Source organism: Physeter macrocephalus, chromosome 1 (genome assembly GCF_002837175.3).
Source record: "Physeter macrocephalus isolate SW-GA chromosome 1, ASM283717v5, whole genome shotgun sequence".
Lineage (NCBI taxonomy): Eukaryota > Metazoa > Chordata > Mammalia > Artiodactyla > Physeteridae > Physeter > Physeter macrocephalus.
Window position 1 is genome coordinate 133,668,833 of NC_041214.2, and position 6,562 is coordinate 133,675,394.

The following is a 6,562-nucleotide window of genomic DNA, read 5'->3' on the forward strand; positions in this document are numbered from 1 at the left end:
CATCTTCACTATCATTACTCTGAATTCTTTTTCAGGTAGACTGGCTATTTCCTCTTCATTTGTTTGGTCTGGTGGGTTTTTACCTTGCTCCATCATCTGTTGTATATTTCTCTGCGTTCTCATTTCGTTTAACTTACCGTGTTTGGGGTCTCCTTTTCTCAGGTTGCAGGTTCTTAGTGCCTGTTGTTTTTAGTGTCTGCCCCGAGCGGGTGAGGTTGGTTCAGTGCCTTGTGTAGGCTTCCTGTTGGAGGTGACTGGTGCCTGTCTTCCTGTGTGTGGGGCTGGATCTTGTCTTTCTGGTGGGCATGGCCACGTCCGGTTGTATGTTTTGGGGTGTCTGTGAACTTAGTATGATTTTAGGCAGCCTCCCTGCTAATGGGTTGTGTTATGTTCCTGTGTTGCTAGTTGTTTGACATGGGTTGTCCAGCACTGGAGCTTGCTGGCCTTTATCAGCTGTTAACCTTATGGGGATTCCCTTTATTGTTATTTGTTGCTTTTCCCTTGCTGCTTTTAATATTTTTTCATTGTATTTAATTTTTGATAGTTTGATTAATATGTGTCTTGTTGTGTTTCTCCTTTGATTTATCTTGTATGGGATTCTCTGTGCTTCCTGGAGTTGCCAGTTATATGTCCTGCTACTCCCTTCTGGCTTTCAGAGTTTTTAATGAAAGATCAGCTGTTAACCTTATGGGGATTCCCTTTATTGTTATTTGTTGCTTTTCCCTTGCTGCTTTTAATATTTTTTCATTGTATTTAATTTTTGATAGTTTGATTAATATGTGTCTTGTTGTGTTTCTCCTTTGATTTATCTTGTATGGGATTCTCTGTGCTTCCTGGAGTTGCCAGTTATATGTCCTGCTACTCCCTTCTGGCTTTCAGAGTTTTTAATGAAAGATCAGCTGTTAACCTTATGGGGATTCCCTTTATTGTTATTTGTTGCTTTTCCCTTGCTGCTTTTAATATTTTTTCATTGTATTTAATTTTTGATAGTTTGATTAATATGTGTCTTGTTGTGTTTCTCCTTTGATTTATCTTGTATGGGATTCTCTGTGCTTCCTGGAGTTGCCAGTTATATGTCCTGCTACTCCCTTCTGGCTTTCAGAGTTTTTAATGAAAGATCAGCTGTTAACCTTATGGGGATTCCCTTTATTGTTATTTGTTGCTTTTCCCTTGCTGCTTTTAATATTTTTTCATTGTATTTAATTTTTGATAGTTTGATTAATATGTGTCTTGTTGTGTTTCTCCTTTGATTTATCTTGTATGGGATTCTCTGTGCTTCCTGGAGTTGCCAGTTATATGTCCTGCTACTCCCTTCTGGCTTTCAGAGTTTTTAATGAAAGATCAGCTGTTAACCTTATGGGGATTCCCTTTATTGTTATTTGTTGCTTTTCCCTTGCTGCTTTTAATATTTTTTCATTGTATTTAATTTTTGATAGTTTGATTAATATGTGTCTTGTTGTGTTTCTCCTTTGATTTATCTTGTATGGGATTCTCTGTGCTTCCTGGAGTTGCCAGTTATATGTCCTGCTACTCCCTTCTGGCTTTCAGAGTTTTTAATGAAAGATCAGCTGTTAACCTTATGGGGATTCCCTTTATTGTTATTTGTTGCTTTTCCCTTGCTGCTTTTAATATTTTTTCATTGTATTTAATTTTTGATAGTTTGATTAATATGTGTCTTGTTGTGTTTCTCCTTTGATTTATCTTGTATGGGATTCTCTGTGCTTCCTGGAGTTGCCAGTTATATGTCCTGCTACTCCCTTCTGGCTTTCAAAGTTTTTAATGAAAGATCAGCTGTTAACCTTATGGGGATTCCCTTTATTGTTATTTGTTGCTTTTCCCTTGCTGCTTTTAATATTTTTTCATTGTATTCAATTTTTGATAGTTTGATTAATATGTGTCTTGGTGTGTTTCTCCTTTGATTTAACTTGTATGGGATTCTCTGTGCTTCCTGGAGTTGACTATTTCCTTTCCCTTGTTTGGGAAGTTTTTAACTGTAATCTCTTCAAATATGTTTTCAGACCCTTTCTTTTTCTCTTCTTCTTCTGGGACTCCTATAATTTGAATGTTGATATGTTTAATGTTGTCCCAGAGGTCTCTGAGCCTGTCCTCAATTCTTTTCATTCTTTTTTCTTTATTCTGATTGTGGTAGTTATTTCCACTATTTTATCTTCCAGGTCACTTATCCATTCTTCTGTCTCAGTTATTCTGCTATTGGTTCCTTCTAGAGAATTTTTAATTTCATTTATTGTGTTGTTCATCATTGTTTGTTTGCTTTTTAGTTCTTCTTAGTCCTTGTTAAACGTATCTTTTATTTTCTCCATTCTATTTCTATTATTTTGGATCATCTTCACTATCATTACTCTGAATTCTTTTTCAGGTAGACTGGCTATTTCCTCTTCATTTGTTTGGTCTGGTGGGTTTTTACCTTGCTCCATCATCTGTTGTATATTTCTCTGCGTTCTCATTTCGTTTAACTTACCGTGTTTGGGGTCTCCTTTTCTCAGGTTGCAGGTTCTTAGTGCCTGTTGTTTTTAGTGTCTGCCCCGAGCGGGTGAGGTTGGTTCAGTGCCTTGTGTAGGCTTCCTGTTGGAGGTGACTGGTGCCTGTCTTCCTGTGTGTGGGGCTGGATCTTGTCTTTCTGGTGGGCATGGCCACGTCCGGTTGTATGTTTTGGGGTGTCTGTGAACTTAGTATGATTTTAGGCAGCCTCCCTGCTAATGGGTTGTGTTATGTTCCTGTGTTGCTAGTTGTTTGACATGGGTTGTCCAGCACTGGAGCTTGCTGGCCTTTGGGTGGAGCTGGGTTTTAATGTTGAGAGAAAGATCTCTGGGAGAGCTCTCACTGATTAATATTACGTGGGGCTGGGAGGTCTCTGGTGGTCCAATGTCCTGAACTCGGCACTCCCACCTCAGATGTTCATAGCTGACACCAGGGCGGAGCACCAAGACCCTATCAGCCACACAGCTCAGAAGAAAAGGGAGAAAAAAAGAAAGAAAAAAAAGGAATAAATGAAAAAAAATTATTAAAATAAAAAAAATAATTTTTTAAAAAATAGAGCAACCAAACCAAGAAACAAATCTACCAGTGACAACAAGCACTAAAAACTATACTAAGATAAACATAAAAATCAGAAACAAATCAGTTGCAGACAGCAAACCCCAAGTACACATTTGCTCCCAAAGTCCACTGCCTCAATTTTGGGCTGATTTCTTGTCTATTCAGGTATTCCACAATGCAGAGTACATCACGTTGATTGTGGCAATTTAATCGCTGCTCCTGAGGCTGCTGGGAGAAATTTCCTTTTCTCTTTGTTCACACAGCTCCCGGGGTTCAGCTTTGGTTTTGGCCCCACCTCTGAGTGTAGGTTGCCCTCAGGCATCTGTTCCTTTTGGGAAGTCTGAGCTCTTCTGCCAGTGTTCAGTAGGTGTTCTGTAGGAGTTGTTCCACATGTAGATGTATTTTTTAAGTATTTGTGGGGAGGAAGGTGATCTCCATGTCTCACTCCTCCATCATCTTGAAGCGAATCCCAATAATTCAGTTCTTAAAAGTTATTCAGTAGTTCTGAAAAACAATATCAAGTATTCCCTGCTGCTAATGTACTACAGGTCTGAGCAGAGAAAAGAAGAGCATCCTGAGAAAGGATCCTGCAACGGGGTCCAAGTTCACAGTAGTTGGGGCACACCCACTCCAAAACCCAAGGTGGCCAGACAGCTTCTGTGAGCTGGGGTCTGCCTTCTCCCTCCCTCTCCAGGTAGTCAGCACTCCCTCTAACTTGCTCTGCGAACCTGCACACTGTATGCAGTTTTGAGGACTGCCCTTACTGTGGTCTTTTTAATTTGATTTTCCCCTCTCAATTTTCAGCCATTTAGCATCCCAAACTTCCTTCTTTGACTTTTGAAGCCAGCAAGTCTGAACCTTTGCTTGAGCGTTAGCCCCCTTCTTCCCCCTCCCCAGGTGTTACCTGGTGGGTGTCCTCAGTGAAAAGCCTTGGAAACAAGGATTTCACCTGGTTCAGCTCCTTTCTTTCTTGAAAGAGTCAAATGCCCTCCAGCTTCTTTCTGCTTTTGCTCACTCTCTAGGATTTCCTCAGAGTTATTTTTTATATTTTGTTCAGGAATTTGAATAGTTATAGGTTCAATATAAGTGACTCCATCATTCTCATAGAATAAATTTAATTATGAAGGTTCATATTGTGCTACATCCTTGAAAGGGAAATCTGAAACAAAGAGACTAAAATAGATTCAACTCTCTGAGAGTGGCTTTGTTATTAGGGGAGATATAGAATTAACCCAGGAGAAAGAGTCTGCTTTCTCTGAGGGGAATTTAACTTTATTGTATAATGGTATATAAATGGAAATTTAATTATTTATTTGATCAATTTTATTAACATATGTAAAAAAATAATTGAATATTTTATTAAAGATAAGGAAGAAAGAAGCAGTAAATCAATTTAATAAGCATTTGCTGAACACATCCTTGGTCCTTAAAAAAATCACATTCCAGTTCATAAAGAGAAAGCAGAAATGTTCCTAATCTTTCCAGGTTCTCTTCATTACTCAGTTTAAAAAAATTAACTCGATTTTGGGAAGATGGAGGCAGTGGCCTAAATTTCAGTTCTTGCTGAATCCACAAATGCAGAGAAAGAAAGCCAGCTGGAAAGGATGGCAATCTGAAAACAGCAGGCATAGCCGGAGGGGTTCTCAGGATCAAATTTACTGGTTAGTGTGTGGGGACTTCTGTAAGGTCTGGACCCTAAAAACTTTTGATGCTAAAAAATAGAAGCTCTCTTTCAGGTCAGTCTTGCTTGAACCAGGAGAAAAGTCTGGGTGTAGAATCCTAACTGAACAGAACAATGACAAGTTCAAAAGAAAATATTGATCTAGGACTCAGGGGATGGCAAACTTTTTCTTTAAAGGGCCAGCTTTATTTTGGGGCACCTGCTTCTCTGTGCGTCATCTTCTTTCATTCTTTCCTTCCTTCCTTCCTTTCCTTTTCTTTTCAATGTTTTAAAAAATGTGGAAAACATTCTTGAAAACTGCTTGAAGGCAGTACAAAAACAAGCCAGAGGTCCATATCTGGTCCATAGGCGGTCGTTTGTCTCCCTTGATCTAGGTGAAAATGAGAAAGGGAAGCAAAGGAAGCCCATCTCAGAGAGCAGGACTCTGTATTATTTCAATCACTTTGAGAAAACAACAAAAGAGGGAGCTCTAGAGCCATGAAGTTAGAAAAGATAGCAGGGCTCATTCCTCCTTTCAGAAAAGATCCGAACACTCATTTTACTTAAAATTGAGCAATAGAAAAGGGTGAGTAGAACGTCATACCCATTTAAAATAGGAAAAGGGAGAGACAGGAGCACAGGAGCCTCCATACAGATTAGGAGAATTCTCAAGAGATGTGCCCTCAGAGATATGAAAACTGTAACCTAATATTTCAAAACAAAATACATTAAAAACATAATAGAGAATATGGATAAACATAAACAATATGGATAAACAACGTAAACTTGAATGATGAAATGAAGAAATGAATGATGAAAATGAAGAAATACACTACTCTGAAGAAAACTGTTAGTAAAGTGTTTTTGAATATATATGTAAACTGCTGAATGCTGATTTCAAGTCTAATAATGTGGACATAACAGTAACCTCCCTCTCTAGTACCTTATACCTTAGGAGGGGTCTCTGGTTTTATGAAAGATATAATTTAAAACTGCCTTAATTCTCTGTTCCTTCTCTTTCAGACAATCTTCTCATCTTCTTTGAAGCCATCCAACGATTGGGGTATGTATTAGAATGGTAAGAATTTATTTTGTGAGGAATTTTATTGAATAGGTCATGCTAATAGAAATAATGTTTATAATTTCAGAAGTTAGAATAAATAAGCAAATTATATGTGTGAGATGGATGTTATTTGTTACTTGATTGCTGTTTTGATCAAATCTCAGGGGTGATTAAATCTACTGAAATTTATCAAATTTATCATTTATCTGAAAGATGACCTTTTCTAAACTACCTCGTGCACTTAATCCATTATACGAATGTACACTATTCCGGGAGGAGAGGATTTCCATTTTTCTAATATTACCCTTCTTGCAATCAATGCTATTCTCAAGAGGATTTTTGTTTCATGGACTGGATATTCTTTGTAAATTCTCAACATGACCTGATATAAAAATCAATGCATCTTTAGGTAAGTTCATTTCTATTATTAGATCTCACTGTAGCTTCACGCTAACGTGTTTCGAAATATAAGCAGCGCCCTACCACAGGGTATGGCTTTTTCCTGGTAATGCATTAAATTTCATTATGGTAAAAACCATTATAGCAACAATAAAATCCACCACAGGTTTAAAAAAAGTCGCTCAGCTCCAGCCGATTGCCAATAATATTTGTGCTTTAATGGTCTAATTACAATACTGGTCTTAATTAAGTTAAAACGTGCTTTTTGTCCAGGTTATATCTCTATTTGTGATCTGCCCCCGTGATAACGAAGGCAGATTTTCTAGCTCAGTAAGGACTAAAGGAAGTGCTTTCTGTGAAGAGAGGTAAACAGCTTCTCTGGA

The 6,562-nt window shown here is 38.0% G+C and overlaps 1 long non-coding RNA gene across 1 annotated transcript in view; it reads left to right on the forward strand.

Moving 5' to 3' along the window:
* LOC114485967 (uncharacterized) overlaps positions 1-6,078 on the forward strand; it is a 10,486-nt gene extending 4,408 nt beyond the window's left edge. The window contains exons 2-3 of the long non-coding RNA XR_003679223.2: positions 5,741-5,795; positions 5,994-6,078. This is a non-coding gene — a long non-coding RNA (uncharacterized lncRNA). The remainder of the gene's footprint in view (positions 1-5,740; positions 5,796-5,993) is intronic.
* The last annotated feature ends 484 nt before the right edge of the window (positions 6,079-6,562 follow it).